The sequence below is a fragment of the Carcharhinus amblyrhynchos genome, chromosome 15 (assembly GCF_965287045.1).
Source record: "Carcharhinus amblyrhynchos chromosome 15, sCarAmb.v2.hapA, whole genome shotgun sequence".
Taxonomy (NCBI): domain Eukaryota; kingdom Metazoa; phylum Chordata; class Chondrichthyes; order Carcharhiniformes; family Carcharhinidae; genus Carcharhinus; species Carcharhinus amblyrhynchos.
Genome location: NC_137338.1, coordinates 77,508,483 through 77,523,149, shown reverse-complemented (window position 1 = coordinate 77,523,149; position 14,667 = coordinate 77,508,483). Strand labels below are relative to the sequence as shown.

Genomic DNA, 14,667 nt, shown 5'->3' with positions numbered 1-14,667 from the left:
CACACTCTCTTACACACGCTCTCTCCTCCCCCCTCTCCTCTCTCGCACACACACACGCTCTCTCTCTCGCACACACACACGCTCTCTCTCTCGCACACACACACGCTCTCTCTCTCCGCACACACACACGCTCTCTCTCTCGCACACACACACGCTCTCTCTCTCGCACACACACACGCTCTCTCTTCCGCACACACACACGCTCTCTCTCGCACACACACACGCTCTCTCTCGCACACACACACACTCTCTCTCTCGCACACACACACACTCTCTCTCTCGCACACACACACGCTCTCTCTCTCGCACACACACACGCTCTCTCTCTCGCACACACACACACTCTCTCTCTCGCACACACACACACCTCTCTCTCTCGCACACACACACGCTCTCTCTCTCGCACACACACACGCTCTCTCTCTCGCACACACACACCTCTCTCTCTCGCACACACACACACTCTCTCTCTCGCACACACACCACTCTCTCTCTCGCACACACACACACTCTCTCTCTCGCACACACACACACACACACACTCTCTCTCTCGCACACACACACACTCTCTCTCGCACACACACACACTCTCTCTCGCACACACACACACTCTCTCTCTCGCACACACACACACTCTCTCTCTCGCACACACACACACTCTCTCTCTCGCACACACACACACTCTCTCTCTCGCACACACACACTCTCTCTCTCGCACACACACACACACTCTCTCGCACACACACACACACACTCTCTCTCTCGCCACACACACACACTCTCTCGCACACACACACACTCTCTCTCTCGCACACACACACACTCTCTCTCTCGCACACACACACACTCTCTCTCTCGCACACACACACACTCTCTCTCGCACACACACACACTCTCTCTCTCGCACACACACACACTCTCTCTCGCACACACACACACTCTTCTCTCGCACACACACACACTCTCGCACACACACACTCTCTCTCTCGCACACACACACATACTCTCTCTCTCTCGCACACTTTCTCTCCCTTGAAGATAGATGGAAAATTCTCAAACCTGCAAAGTTCCGCCTCCCCTCCATACGAAGCCTCTCTCAGACATTTCCCATCTTCAGCTGCCCAGAGACGACCCTCTGAGCAGCAGGAAGTGAGCAATTCCATCGAGTCAGCTGTGGGAGAGACACCCATAACAGAAATCAAACCCAGGACTTGCCCAAAATCAGGCCAAATAATCAGAATACAGCAGGATATAGATCAGTTGGAGACTTGGGCAGATGGCAGATGGAGTTTAATCCAGACAAATGTGAGGTAATGCATTTTGGAAGGTCTAATACAGATAGGAAATATACAATAAATGGCAGAATCCTTAAGAGTATTGATAGGCAGAAGGATCTGGGTGTACAGGTACACAGGTCACTGAAAGTGGTAATGCAGGTGGAGAAGGTAGTCAGGAAGGCATACGGCATGCTTGCCTTCATCAGCCGGGGCACTGAGTTTAAAAATTGGCAAGTCATGTTGCAGCTTTATAGAACCTTAGTTAGGCCGCACTTGGAATATAGTGTTCAATTCTGGTCGCCACACTACCAGAAGGATGTGGAGGCTTTGGAGAGGATACAGAAAGATTTACCAGGATGTTGCCTGATGTGGAGGGCATTAGCTATGAGGAGAGGTTGGAGAAACTTGGTTTGTTCTCACTGGAGCAATGGAGGTTGGGGGAGACCTGATAGAAGTCTACAAGATTATGAGGGGCATGGACAGAGTGGATAGTCAGAAGCTTTTCCCCAGGGTGGAAGAGTCAATTACTAGGGGGCAGGGGTTTAAGGTGCGAGGGGCAAGATTTAAAGGAGATTTATGAGGCAAGTTTTCTACCACAGAGGTTGGTCGGTGCCTGGAACTCATTGCTGGGGGAGATAGTGGAACAGGACATGATAGTGAGTTTGAAGGGGCGTCTTGACAAATACATGAATAGGATGGGAATAGAGGGGTATAGTCCCCGGAAGGGTAGGGGGTTTTAGTTCAGACGGGCAGCATTGTCAGTGTGGGCTTGGAGGGCCGAAGGCCCTGTTCCTGTGCTGTAATTTTCTTTGTTCTTTATTCAAGTATGGGAGAGAGAGGGAAGATGGGGAGAAAGAGAGAGAGAGAGGGGGAGAGGGAGAGACAGCGAGAGGTGGGGGGAGGGAAAGAGAGAGAGAGAGAGGGTGAGCGAGGGGAGAGAGTGCAAGGAGAGTGAGAGCGCGGGGAGAGAGAGAGTGCGAGCGAGGGGAGAGAGTGCAAGGATAGTGAGAACGAAGGGGGGTAGCGAGAGAGAATGAGGGCAGAGAGAGAGAGAAAGCGCGTGAGGGGAGGGAGAGCGAGCGAGGAGGGAGAGGGAGAGAGAGAGAGAGGGAGAGCGAGGAGGGAGAGAGAGAGGGAGAGTGAGGAGCGACAGCGAGAGAGAGTGGGCGAACGGAGAGAGACAGAGACAGAGGGGGCGAGGGGAGACAGAGGGGGCGAGGGGAGACAGAGGGGGCGAGGGGAGACAAGGAGAAAGCGAGGTGGGGGGAGAAGTGAGGAGGGAGAGAGAGAGCCAGGGCGGGGAGAGAGCTGGCGAGGGAGAGAGACTGATAAGAGAGTGAGGAGGAAGTGGGAAGTGAGCAGTGGGCGAGAGTGAGAGAGTGAGCAGTATTTCTAGACACCACCTCCTACAGTTTTATTTCCCCTTCTGTGCTGTAACACTCCCATCCCCTCACACACAGACCAACAAAGCAGCCGGCACTTGGTACCCAGTACTCGGTACTCAGCACCCAGTAGCGCTGGTCCCTGATGAGGAAGTGGGGATGTCGGGAGCTCCAGGGGAGAATTCAGGATAACCTTGGGACTGAATGAAGCTAACTGCCCCCACACCCACTCACCGTGGAGCCTGGTTGTCTCCCAGCCTGTCCCCCCTCCCATTCTCCAGCATCCTCTCATCAACCCCCAAACCCCCATCGCAGGGGGACATTTAAAGCTGCCAATCGGACATGTCTCCGGATCTCCGGGGAAATTGCGGGGTGGGAGGCAGCTGAGGCCCAAACCTCCTGGAGCGGGTATAACCCCGGGGAGGGTTATTGGAGAATGGGTCAGGGCACCGGAGATGTGGGCACATTGGTCCTGGCAATGAGGCAGAGTGTTACTGGTTAAATGATCAGTGTTAATAGCGGCAATACAGGCGAGGTAATAAAACCGAACGGGCCAGGAGAGGTGGCCGCGGGTTGTGCGGAACCAGCCCAGAGACTCGTAAAGACTCGTAAAGGGGAGGGGGAGGGTTAGTGGTCAGGCCTGCGGAGGGAGTGTCCCACACAAAGGAGGTCGCCCCGTCTGTGTTCAGTCTCCCCAGTGCAGGGGAGACTGTCAATGTGGAGGGTTTGATTCACCCATCAATGGGTTCCAGGTGGTGGGCAGTGAATGGGGAGGGGGTGGGGATTTGTAGGGGGTGAGGGTTGGGAGGGAGGTGGGTTCTCCTGTCCAAGTGTGTGTTCACCAATACCACAGCCACGCTCGAGACCGGGTCTCCCTGTGGAGGGAGTACGCAGTGTCTGCGCCTTCCCGTGCTCGCTGGGCACCGCAGGGGCTACCACTTATTGTTAACCCCAAGGGGATAGGATTTTAAATGGAATTGTTCAGTGTACCCCCAACTCCCCCCCTCCACCCTCCAACTCCCTTCCCCAGAGCCTGGCTCAGCTCCCTCCCCACCGCAACCCCCCACCCCCACCACACACACTCTCCAAGTCCCTCCCCTGGACCCTCGCTCAGCTCCCAGCCCACCGCACACAACCTCCAACTCTCTCCCCTGGACCCTCGCTCAGCTCCCTCCCCACCGCACAGACCCTCCAACTTCTTCCCCAGCTCCCTCCCCATCCCCCACTGCACACACCCTCCAACTCCCTCCCCCGAACCCTCACTCAGCTCCCTCCCCACTGCACACACCCTCCAACTCCCTCCCCTGGACCCTGGCTCAGCTCCCTCACCCCACGCCCCCCCACCGCGCACACACACCCATCCAGGCCACCCTTTCTCTCACCTCCCTTGCCGTGGGTGGGAGATGCGCCCTCCCCCTCCTCCTCCTCCAGTGCTGCGGGTGGGTCTTTCTGGTCAGCGAGGACCCCCTGGCTGGGGGTGCCCAGACGTTGCCCACTTTCTTGGCCGCAGTTGGCCTCGGGCGTGCAGGTGAGGGAGCCGGAGCTGAGGCAGTGGCAGACGGTGCAGGGCTCCACGCGGAAGGAGTGGCCCGCTGGGTACCTCTGCCCGCTGGTGACACAGCCCAGGCGGGCACACTGGGGGCAGCCGTCAGGGGGCTGGTAGGTCTTGATGCAGTTGCTGGGAAGTTCGGGGCAGGGAATGAAGCTACAGCGAATCCTGCCCCCCCCCCTCGGGGCACTTGCACTCAGTGCTGCCCCCGTCCACATAGTAGGAGGCGCGGGCAGGGATCTTACCCGACCTGTACCCAGCCCGGAGGCAGTCGTAGTACATGTAACCCTGGCACACACAGCCTAGCTGCAAGCAGGTGGCACAGCAAGCGCCCAGCTCCAGGATCTCCTCAATGCAGTTCTCCAACCTCGGGGCAGTCCACCCCCGTGCAGTCCTGCTGGCCCAAAACACCTGGCAGCAATGCAGCGAGGCACAGCAAGATCCCACCCCAAACAGGCAGCAAGCCGGGGGCAGCCATGACGCGGGAGGCTGTGGGAGAGAGAGTTTTGAGTGTTAGAGCCAGCATCAATCTCCCTCTACACTGTCCCCTTATCAAACACTCCCAGGACAGGTACAGCACGGGGTTAGATACAGAGTAAAGCTCCCTCTACACTGTCCCCCCATCAAACACTCCCAGGAGAGGTACAGCACAGGGTTAGATACAGAGTAAAGCTCCCTCTACACTGTCCCCTTATCAAACACTCCCAGGACAGGTACAGCACGGGGTTAGATACAAAGTAAAGCTCCCTCTACACTGTCCCCTTATCAAACACTCCCAGGACAGGCACAGCACGGGGTTAGATACAGAGTAAAGCTCCCTCTACACTGTCCCCCCCATCAAACACTCCCAGGACAGGTACAGCACGGGGTTAGATACAGAGTAAAACTGCCCCAACAAACACTGCTGGGGTCAAGCAATCGGCTACCATATAGAATCACAGAAACAGACCCCTGTCCCATCACCATGTGGGGGAATCACAGACCTCTGTCCCATCACCGTGTGGGGGAATCACAGACCCCCGTCCCGTCACCGTGTGGGGGAATCACAGACCCCCGTCCCATCACCGTGTGGGGGAATCACAGACCCCCATCCCATCACAATACACAGAGTTTCAGACACACACAGGCTGCTGTTTTAATCTGTTTGTGTTCTGCATGGTCAAAAGCTGTGACAGAAACCTTGTGACAATACTGTGCCTTTAAGAAATGTATTTGATATTTTCTGGTGAAGGTTGTGTTTAATGCTTTACCTCTGAATGCAGCGCTGATTAAAAAATACAGATACACACACACACACCACTCACACACAGACACACACTCTGGATCAAATGTCTACACTAATATGTATATAAATTGTCCATCAGGTTTTAATGGACAGAGACAGTCAGCGATCGGGAGATTACAATGAGTAGCTGAGACACAGAGTTTGAGGATAAACACACACTGTACAGAAGCAGTTCTGAAATATTCCAAACACACTGATCACTGCTGACTGAGGCAGTGGCTCCAGCCACTGTGAGGGCAAATTCCCAGCTCACAGAGTCACTGTGGGGCAGGAGGAGGACATGCTGACCACCCCAGCCACGCCCACTCACTACAGAGCTGTCAACTGCACCCACACTCCCTCCTCCCTCACTCTCTCCCTCCCTCACACACTCTCTCCCTCCCTCCCTTGCGCACTCACTCCCTCCCTCCATCACGCACTCTCTCCCTCCCTCCTTCCCTCACACACTCTCTCCCTCCCTTCCTTCCTCACACACTCTCTCCCTCCCTCCTTCCCTCACACACTCTCTCCCTCCCTCCCTCCCTCACACACTCTCTCTCCTCCCTCCCTCACACACTCTTCCCTCCCTCCTTCCCTCACACACTCTCTCCCTCCCTCCTTCCCTCACACACTCTCTCCCTCCCTCCTTCCCTCACACACTCTCCCACCCTCCTTCCCTCACACACTCTCCCTCCCTCCCTCACACACTCTCCCTCCCTCCCTCACACACTCTCTCCCTCCCTCCCTCACACACTCTTCTCTCCCTCCCTCCCTCACACACTCCCTCCCTCCTCACACACTCTCTCCCTCCCTCTCACACACTCTCTCTCTCCCTCCCTCCCTCACACACTCTCTCTCTCCCTCCCTCACACACTTCTCTCTCCCTCCCTCCCTCACACACTCTCTCCCTCCCTCACACACTCTCTCCCTCCCTCACACACTCTCTCCTCCCTCCCTCACACACTCTCTTCCCTCCCTCACACACTCTCTCCCTCCCTCCCTCACACTCTCTCTCCTCTCCCTCCCTCACCCCTCCCTCCCTCCCTCACACACTCTCTCCTCCCTCACACACTCTCTCCCTCCCCCTCACACACTCTCTCCCTCCCTCCCTCACACCTCTCTCCCCCCTCCCTCACACACTCTCTCCCTCCCTCCCTCACACACTCTCTCCCTCCCTCCCTCACACACTCTCTCTCCCTCCCTCCCTCACACACTCTCTCTCCTCCCTCCCTCACACACTCTCTCTCCCTCCCTCCCTCACACACTCTCTCTCCATCCCTCCTCCACACACACACTCCCTCCCTCCCTCACACACTCTCTCTCCCTCCTCCCTCCCCACACTCTCCTCTCCCCTCCTCCCTCACACACTCTCTCTCCCTCCCTCCCTCACACACTCTCTCCCCTCCCTCCCTCCACACTCCTCCCTTCCCTCCCTCACACACACTCTCTCCCTCCCTCCCTCACACACTCTCTCTCCCTCCCTCCCTCACACACACTCTCTCCCTCCCTCCCTCACACACTCTCTCCCTCCCTCCCTCACACACTCTCTCCCTCCCTCCCTCACACACTCTCTCCTCCCTCCCTCACACACTCTCTCTCCCTCCCTCCCTCACACACACTCTCTCTCTCCTCCCTCCTCACACACTCTCTCTCCCTCCCTCCCTCACACACTCTCTCTCTCTCCCTCCCTCCCTCACACACTCTCTCTCCCTCCCCTCCCTCACACACTCTCCCTCCTCCTTCCCTCACACACTCTCTCCCTCCCTTCCCTCACACACTCTCTCCCTCCCTCCCTCACACACCCTCTCCCTCCCTCCCTCACACCCTCTCTCCCTCACTCCCTCACACACTCTCCCCTCCCTCCCTCACACACTCTCTCTCCCTCCCTCCCTCACACACTCTCTCTCTCTCCCTCCCTCCCTCACACACTCTCTCCCTCCCTCCCTCACACACTCTCCTCCCTCCTTCCCTCACACACTCTCTCCCTCCCTCCTTCCCTCACACTCTCTCTCCCTCCCTCCCTCACACACTCTCTCTCCCTCCCTCCCTCACACACTCTCTCTCCCTCCTCCCTCCCTCACTCTCTCTCTCCTCCCTCCCTCACACTCTCTCTCCCTCCCTCCCTCACACTCTCTCTCCCTCCCTCCCTCACACACTCTCTCCCTCCCTCCCTCACACACTCTCTCTCCCTCCCTCCCTCACACACTCTCTCTCCCTCCCTCCCTCACACACTCTCTCTCCCTCCCTCCCTCACACACTCTCTCTCCCTCCTCCCTCACACACTCTCTCTCCCTCCCTCCCTCCCTCACACACTCTCTCTCCCTCCCTCCCTCACACACTCTCTCTCCTCCCTCCCTCACACACTCTCTCTCTCTCCCTCCCTCCCTCACACACTCTCTCTCCCTCCCTCCCTCACACACTCTCCCTCCCTCCTTCCTCACACACTCTCTCCCTCCCTCCTTCCCTCACACACTCTCTCCCTCCCTCCCTCACACACTCTCTCCCTCCCTCCCTCACACACTCTCTCCCTCCCTCCCTCACACACTCTCTCCCTCCCTCCCTCACACACTCTCTCCCTCCCTCCATCACACTCTCTCCCCTCCCTCCCTCACACACTCTCTCCCTCCCTCCTTCCCTCACACACTCCCTCCCCTCCTTCTTTCCCTCTCTCTCTCTGTCTCTCCCTCCCTCTCTGTCTCTCCCTCCCTCTCTCTCCCGTCTCTCCCTCCCCCTCTCCCGTCTCTCCCTCCCCCTCTCCCTGTCTCTCCCTCCCCCCTCTCCCTGTCTCTCCCTCCCCCTCTCCCTGTCTCTCCCTCCCCCTCTCCCTGTCTCTTCCTCACCCTCTCACTCCCACTCTCACTCCCTCCCTCACTCTGTCTCTTGCTCACACATTTCCCCCATTCCCCCCTCTGAGAATGATCCCGGTTGACATTCCTGGCAGCCATGTCGTTCTCTGGACCCCAGCACATTGACTTTGATCCTGAGCTTGCTCACTCTCTGTCTCTCTCTCTCTGTCTCTGTCTGACTCTCTCTCTGTCACCCACAGACCTGATACTCTGTGATGTACTGACAGTGACCCAGGAAGGGGGGATAATTCTGCCCCCACCCCCCAACCTACACCCAGAGACACAACATGTCTCTCAAACAGCGGCTAAGCCAGCGTCACAACATCTGTAGACCGATTGTGAATCATTACAATTTACACCCCACAACACACCCCCCAAGCGGGAAATATCCCTGGAAGCTGCCCAGAGTAACCGAGAGACCAGTTACCACTGGCTGTAACATTCCCCAACCCTCAGAGCAAACTCAGTCCCTACAGCCTGGCTGCCATCTGCCTGAACAGACATTCCGACTGCAAACACACCACATGCACACTGACACACACACACACGCTGACACACACACATACTGACATACAATCACACACACACAGAATCAGTCATACACTCACACACAGTCATTTACATACGCTCACACACTGTCACACACTCACACTGACACACACACACTCGCCAGCACCAAGATCGGTCAGGGCATCGGCGAAATCGGCGTATGCGCAGTGGCCTCACACTGCCAGCCTCCCGATGCTCAGCGACCCCCACAACCCTCTCTGTACCCCCCTCCGCACGGTCTAATCACGGCCTTCTTCACCAATCTCGGACCCAGCACCAAAGCTCCCCTCCTGGCCCACTGTGATCTCCAAGCACTATGGCCCCCGACCGTGAATCTGTCCCCCAACCCACCCCGAACCCCCACAGCCCAGCCCGACCCTTCACAGCCCAACCCCGAACCCCTCACAGCCCAGCCCCGAACCCCCACAGCCCGCCCCGAACCCCCACGGCCCAGCCCCGAGCCCCTCACGGCCCAGCCCTGAACCCCCACAGCCCGCCCCAGACCCTTCACGGCCCAGCCCCGATCCCTCACGGCCCAGCCCCGAACCCCCACAGCCCGCCCCGGACCCTTCACGGCCCAGCCCCGAACCCCTCACGGCCCAGCCCCGAACCCCTCACGGCCCAGCCCCGAACCCCTCACGGCCCAGCCCCGAACCCCTCACGGCCCAGCCCCGAACCCCCCACGGCCCAGCCCCGAACCCCCCACGGCCCAGCCCTGATCCCTCACGGCCCAGCCCCAAACCCCTCACGGCCCACCTCAACACCTCACAGCCCACCGTGACCCTTCACAGCCCACGCCAACCCCTCACAGCCCAGCCCCCGACCCCTCACAGTCCACCACCACAATCTCACAGCCCGCCGTGACCCTTCACAGCCCACGCCAACCCCTCACAGCCCACCCTGACCCCCCGCAGCCCGCCCCGATCCCCCCACAGCCCAGCCCCGGCTCACGACAGCCTCGTTGGCCCCACCCCCAGTTGGCCCCACCCAGACCTCGCCACTTGGCTCTGCCCCCATGCCCGATGGTTGGCATTGAGGTGTCTCCTGGGCATGGACATTTTGCTCCTTGGGCACTGTCAAGGTGCCAATGCCCATGGGCAGCCCCAGCACCACCCCACCCCCCGGTGGAGGGGGGGGTTCCGATTGCGCCCCTTCACTCCAGCGTGGGCGTGCCGTTAGTGGGGAGTTACCGCTGGAGTAACACGTTCCTGACGGAGTGGGAGAGGCCAGCGGGCCTGGAGAATTCCGTCCCGGGATCAATAATCACATTGAAATGAGATTCCAATCCATATTAAAATGATTTCCGTGCCTCCCCAGAGATTCCCAGGGCGGAGCTGATTCTGCTGGAAATTCAGCACTGGGATATCACAGCAGGAACACTCAGGGGAACTCAACGATTCGGCTGCTGGAAAAATCGCCCAGCCCACAATGGGATAGGAGAATCACAGCTACACGCTGACACACACACACACACACAGACACACACACACACACACACACAGAAACACACACGCTCAGATACAGGCACACACACACAGACACACGCGCACACTCAGATACACACACGCACACACACTCACTTGCACACACATACTCTCTCACACACAGACACACTCACTCACACTCAAGACACACACACACTCACGGCCACTGCATACACACGTGCACGTGCACATACACACGCACACACGCACTTCAACACATGCACAGACACTCACTCACACATGCTCTCTCTTACACACACATGCTCACATACACAAATACACATGCATGCGCAGACGCACACACACACATTCATTCTCTCACTCAAGCATGCTCACACAGACACACACAAAGTACACTTACACACATGTATACACACGCACACACATACAGTCACACACATATACACACACTCACATGTACACACACACATGTGCACGCACTCACACACATGCATTCACACATAACACACTTACAGGTACAGAGGGATATGGGCCAAATGTGGGCAACTGGGACTAACTTAGGGATTTTAAAACAGGGTGGCATGGACAAGTTGGGCTGAAGGACCTGTTTCCATACTGTAAACCTCTATGACTCTATGACACACATTCACACACGCACGCGTGCACATACACAAACACACACTCACTCACACGCACACAGACACAAACTCATACATGCACATACATGCAAACACACAGAAACTCTCTCTGACACACACACACACACAGATCCCACCTGCAATGTTTTCCCACTGCCTTCCCTCTCTGCTCGACATTCCTTCTGTCCCGCACCGTGCTCAGTCCATAATCTCCAAACGGGATTACTCCCAAACCCCTGGGCAATCCATGAGCAAATCCCCAATCAGGAGATCACTCCCAGCAAGTGAGGAATTGAGCCTGACCGAACGTGTGCAGGTTAGCGAGCACCAAGTGCTCTCTCCCTCAGAGGAAAGTTCCCTTAACCCTTTCATCACAGGCACAGAGTTACTGCTGGATATAACTGGCAACACTTCCACTGGGGACGACAGACATCTCCAGTGTCTGACAATACAGACGGAGCTTTACTCTGTATCTAACCCCGTGCTGTACCTGTCCTGGGAGTGTTTGATGGGGGACAGTGTAGAGGGAGCTTTACTCTGTATCTAACCCCGTGCTGTACCTGTCCTGGGAGTGTTTGATGGGGGACAGTGTAGAGGGAGCTTTACTCTGTATCTAACCCCATGCTGTATCTGTCCTGGGAGTGTTTGATGGGGGGGACAGTGTAGAGGGAGCTTTACTCTGTATCTAACCCTGAACTGTAGTTGTGCAGGGAGTGTGTGAGGACACAGCTCAAATGTGCAGTACTCTAATCCATGTTGACGGGGCTGTGTTCCTGTCCACACACACATCCATCCTCATATCTCTGCCGGCAGGTTTCAACAAGCTTTCAAAACTATTCAGATTGTATGTAACGATTCTCCCAAGAGGCCCATCTCCCTGGTGCGCACAGTGCAATCTGCCTTAAGTTCAACGCTCTCCGTATCCCATCCAGAGCCATTCCTGACTTCCCCAACACTCTCCCTCCCTCAAACCTCCTGCAGCCCCTAAAACCCTCTCTGTCTCTGTAACCTCCTCCAGCTCCTACACCCCTCCTTATCTCTGTAACTCCTCCAGTCCCTACAACCCTCCCTATCTCTGTAACCCCCTCCAGCCCCTATAACCTGCCCTATCTTTGTAACCTCCTCCAGCCCCTACACCCCTCCCTATCTCTGTAACCTCCTCCAGCCCCTACAATCCTCCCTATCCCTGTAATCCCTTCCAGTCCCTACACCCGTCCCTATCTCTGTAAACTCTTCCAGCTCCTACACATCCCTCCATATCTCTGTAACCTCAACCAGCCCCTACAACCCTCCCTATCTCTGTAACCTCCTCCAGTCCCTACACCCCTCCCTATCTCTGTAACCTCTTCCAGCTCCTACACACCCCTCCATATCTCTGTAACCTCCTCCAGCCCCTACAACCCTCCCTATCTCTGTAACCTCCTCCAGACCCTACAACCCTCCCTATCTCTGTAACCTCCTCCAGCCTCTCCAATCCTCCCTATCTCTGAACCTCCTCCAGCCCCTACAACCCTCCCTATCTCTGTAACCTCCTCCAGCCTCTCCAATCCTCCCTATCTCTGAACCTCCTCCAGCCCCTACAGCCCTCCCTATCTCTGTTACATCCCAGAATCTCTGCGTTCCTCTGATTCCGGCCTCTGGAGCATCCTCCGATTCCCATCGTTCCACTAGTGGCACCGTGCCTTTGGCTGCCTGAGGGGCCCTAGACTTCCCTCCCTGAACCTCTCCAACTCGCACTCTTTCTCCCACAGCACTCTCTCGTTCTCTTTCTCTCCCCTCCTTTAAGACACTCCTTAAAAACCGAACTCTTTGACCTTTGGTTGCCTGTCCCTGCTATTTCCGTACAAGACTCAGGTGGTCAAAATCTGTTTGGATTTTTGCTCCTGTGAACACAAAGGAACGCAAGGAAAAGAAGCAGGAATGGTCACGAGGCCCTTCAAGTCTGCCTTGCCATTCAATCCCATCATAGCTGATCTATACCGGCACTGCCAGCCTGGCAACCTGGCACAGCCCCCTGGGAATTTTCCCATTTTCCTGCCTGTTGGGAACTTGGTTTTGTCTTGGGATAATCCCAGCCAATAAATTGGTGGATTGGAGAGGCTGGATATAGGTGGCACAGTGGTTAGCACTGCTGCCTCATAGCGCCAGGGATGGGGTTTGATTCCTGGCTTGGGTCACTGTCTGTGTGGAGTTTGCACATTCTCCTCGTGTCTGCGTGGGTTTCCTCCGGGTGCTTCGGTTTCCTTCCACACTCCAAAGATGTGCAGGTTAGGTGGATTGGCCGTGCTAAATTGCCCCTTAGTGTCCAAAGATGTGTAGGTTAGGGGGATTAGAAGATAACTTGGGTGGTTATGGGGATAGGGGCTGGGTGAGATGCTCTGTCAGGAAGTCAGTGCAGACCTGATGGGCTGAATGGACTCCTGCACTGCAGGGATTCTGATGGACTGTTCTCCTTGGAGACAATAGTCTTAGATGGGCTTCTGGTTTATTAGTCCCGGGACTACCCGATCGACTCCACATTCAGACCAATCTTTTGGTCATCTTTTGGAATGTTCCTTCGTGGTGTTTGAGAATCGCGTTGTTTTGTAACTCCCTCGTGGAACATCTTGGCCGGTATTACTATATCAAAGAGGTTGTGTAAATAAAACTCATCGATCGATGGAATCCCTTTCACATTCACTTCTTCTCCCTCTTCCGCACTCCGACACTGAGCAGGCCCCGGATAAGGGATAAGATGTGGTTCTAACAGAAAGCGCAGGATGCTGAGGGGATTTGATAGGCCACAAACCAGGAGGATGATTCCTCTTGTGGGCAGAGGGAGGCTTAAAACTAGTGGACTCTGTTTCAGAATAACGGGTTGTTCTATTTATAATGTGAAAGATTCCATAGGCATTGTTTCTAAAACACATGGAGGCACTTCACTTCCAACAGTGCGGCGCTCCCTCAGCACTGACCCTCCCACAGTGCAGTACTCCCTCAGTGCTGACCCTCCCACGTGCGGCACTCCCTCAGTGCTGACCCTCCCACGTGCAGCACTCCCTCAGTGCTGACTCTCCCACGTGCGGCACTCCCTCAGTGCTGACCCTCCCACGTGCGGCGCTCCCTCAGCACTGACCCTTGAACTGTTTAGATCTCCCTCGGTACCCGGACTGAGTTGGCCTGGATACGCAGCTGACTTTGGGGGCGGGGGGCACCAGCAGACCCGCCACGCTCTGACTGGGAGGGCAGAGTGGGAGTGAAGGGAACGGATTGGAGGTGAGCAGGTCAGGCCCTGTCTGCGTTTTCCAGTGAGTGACCCGCTTTCCGAGGTTTCTTGTTTGGAGCAATTAAACCACGTGTTTATTATTGATCAAACTTCTGTAAATAAAACTCCTCGTCAGTCCAAAGTCTGCATCTCAACTTGGGTATAACAGGAAGAATGATCAAATAAACTGCACAGAGTGAGACCAATTACCCCTTCACACCGCTGCCACCTCTTTCCCTCCACCTGACCCACACTTCCCCAGCTAATTATTCCCCTTCACGTCTTAACTCCATTCTCTCACTACCCATTGACTCTGACACTGTCATCTGTCAGGCACTGCCTCCCAGATCAATTTGATCCGCTGTGCAAATATATTTCTCAATACCATCCCCTCCCCTTGCCACCTGCCCCTCTGCCAACTTATTCCATCCGCACTCAGATATTTTAAAGGGACTTCAGCGACAGGGATGCTG

At 56.2% G+C, this 14,667-nt stretch overlaps 1 pseudogene across 1 annotated transcript in view; it reads right to left on the bottom strand.

The window, feature by feature from the left end:
* Positions 1 to 11,303, bottom strand: part of LOC145352896 (fibulin-2-like) — a 16,704-nt pseudogene extending 5,401 nt beyond the window's left edge. Inside the window, exons 1-3 of the transcript XR_013888620.1 lie at positions 11,088 to 11,303; positions 4,042 to 4,697; positions 1,005 to 1,171 (exon numbers count right to left, since the gene is read on the bottom strand). The product of XR_013888620.1 is annotated as a fibulin-2-like (transcript). The remainder of the gene's footprint in view (positions 1 to 1,004; positions 1,172 to 4,041; positions 4,698 to 11,087) is intronic.
* Between the last annotated feature and the right edge of the window lie 3,364 nt (positions 11,304 to 14,667).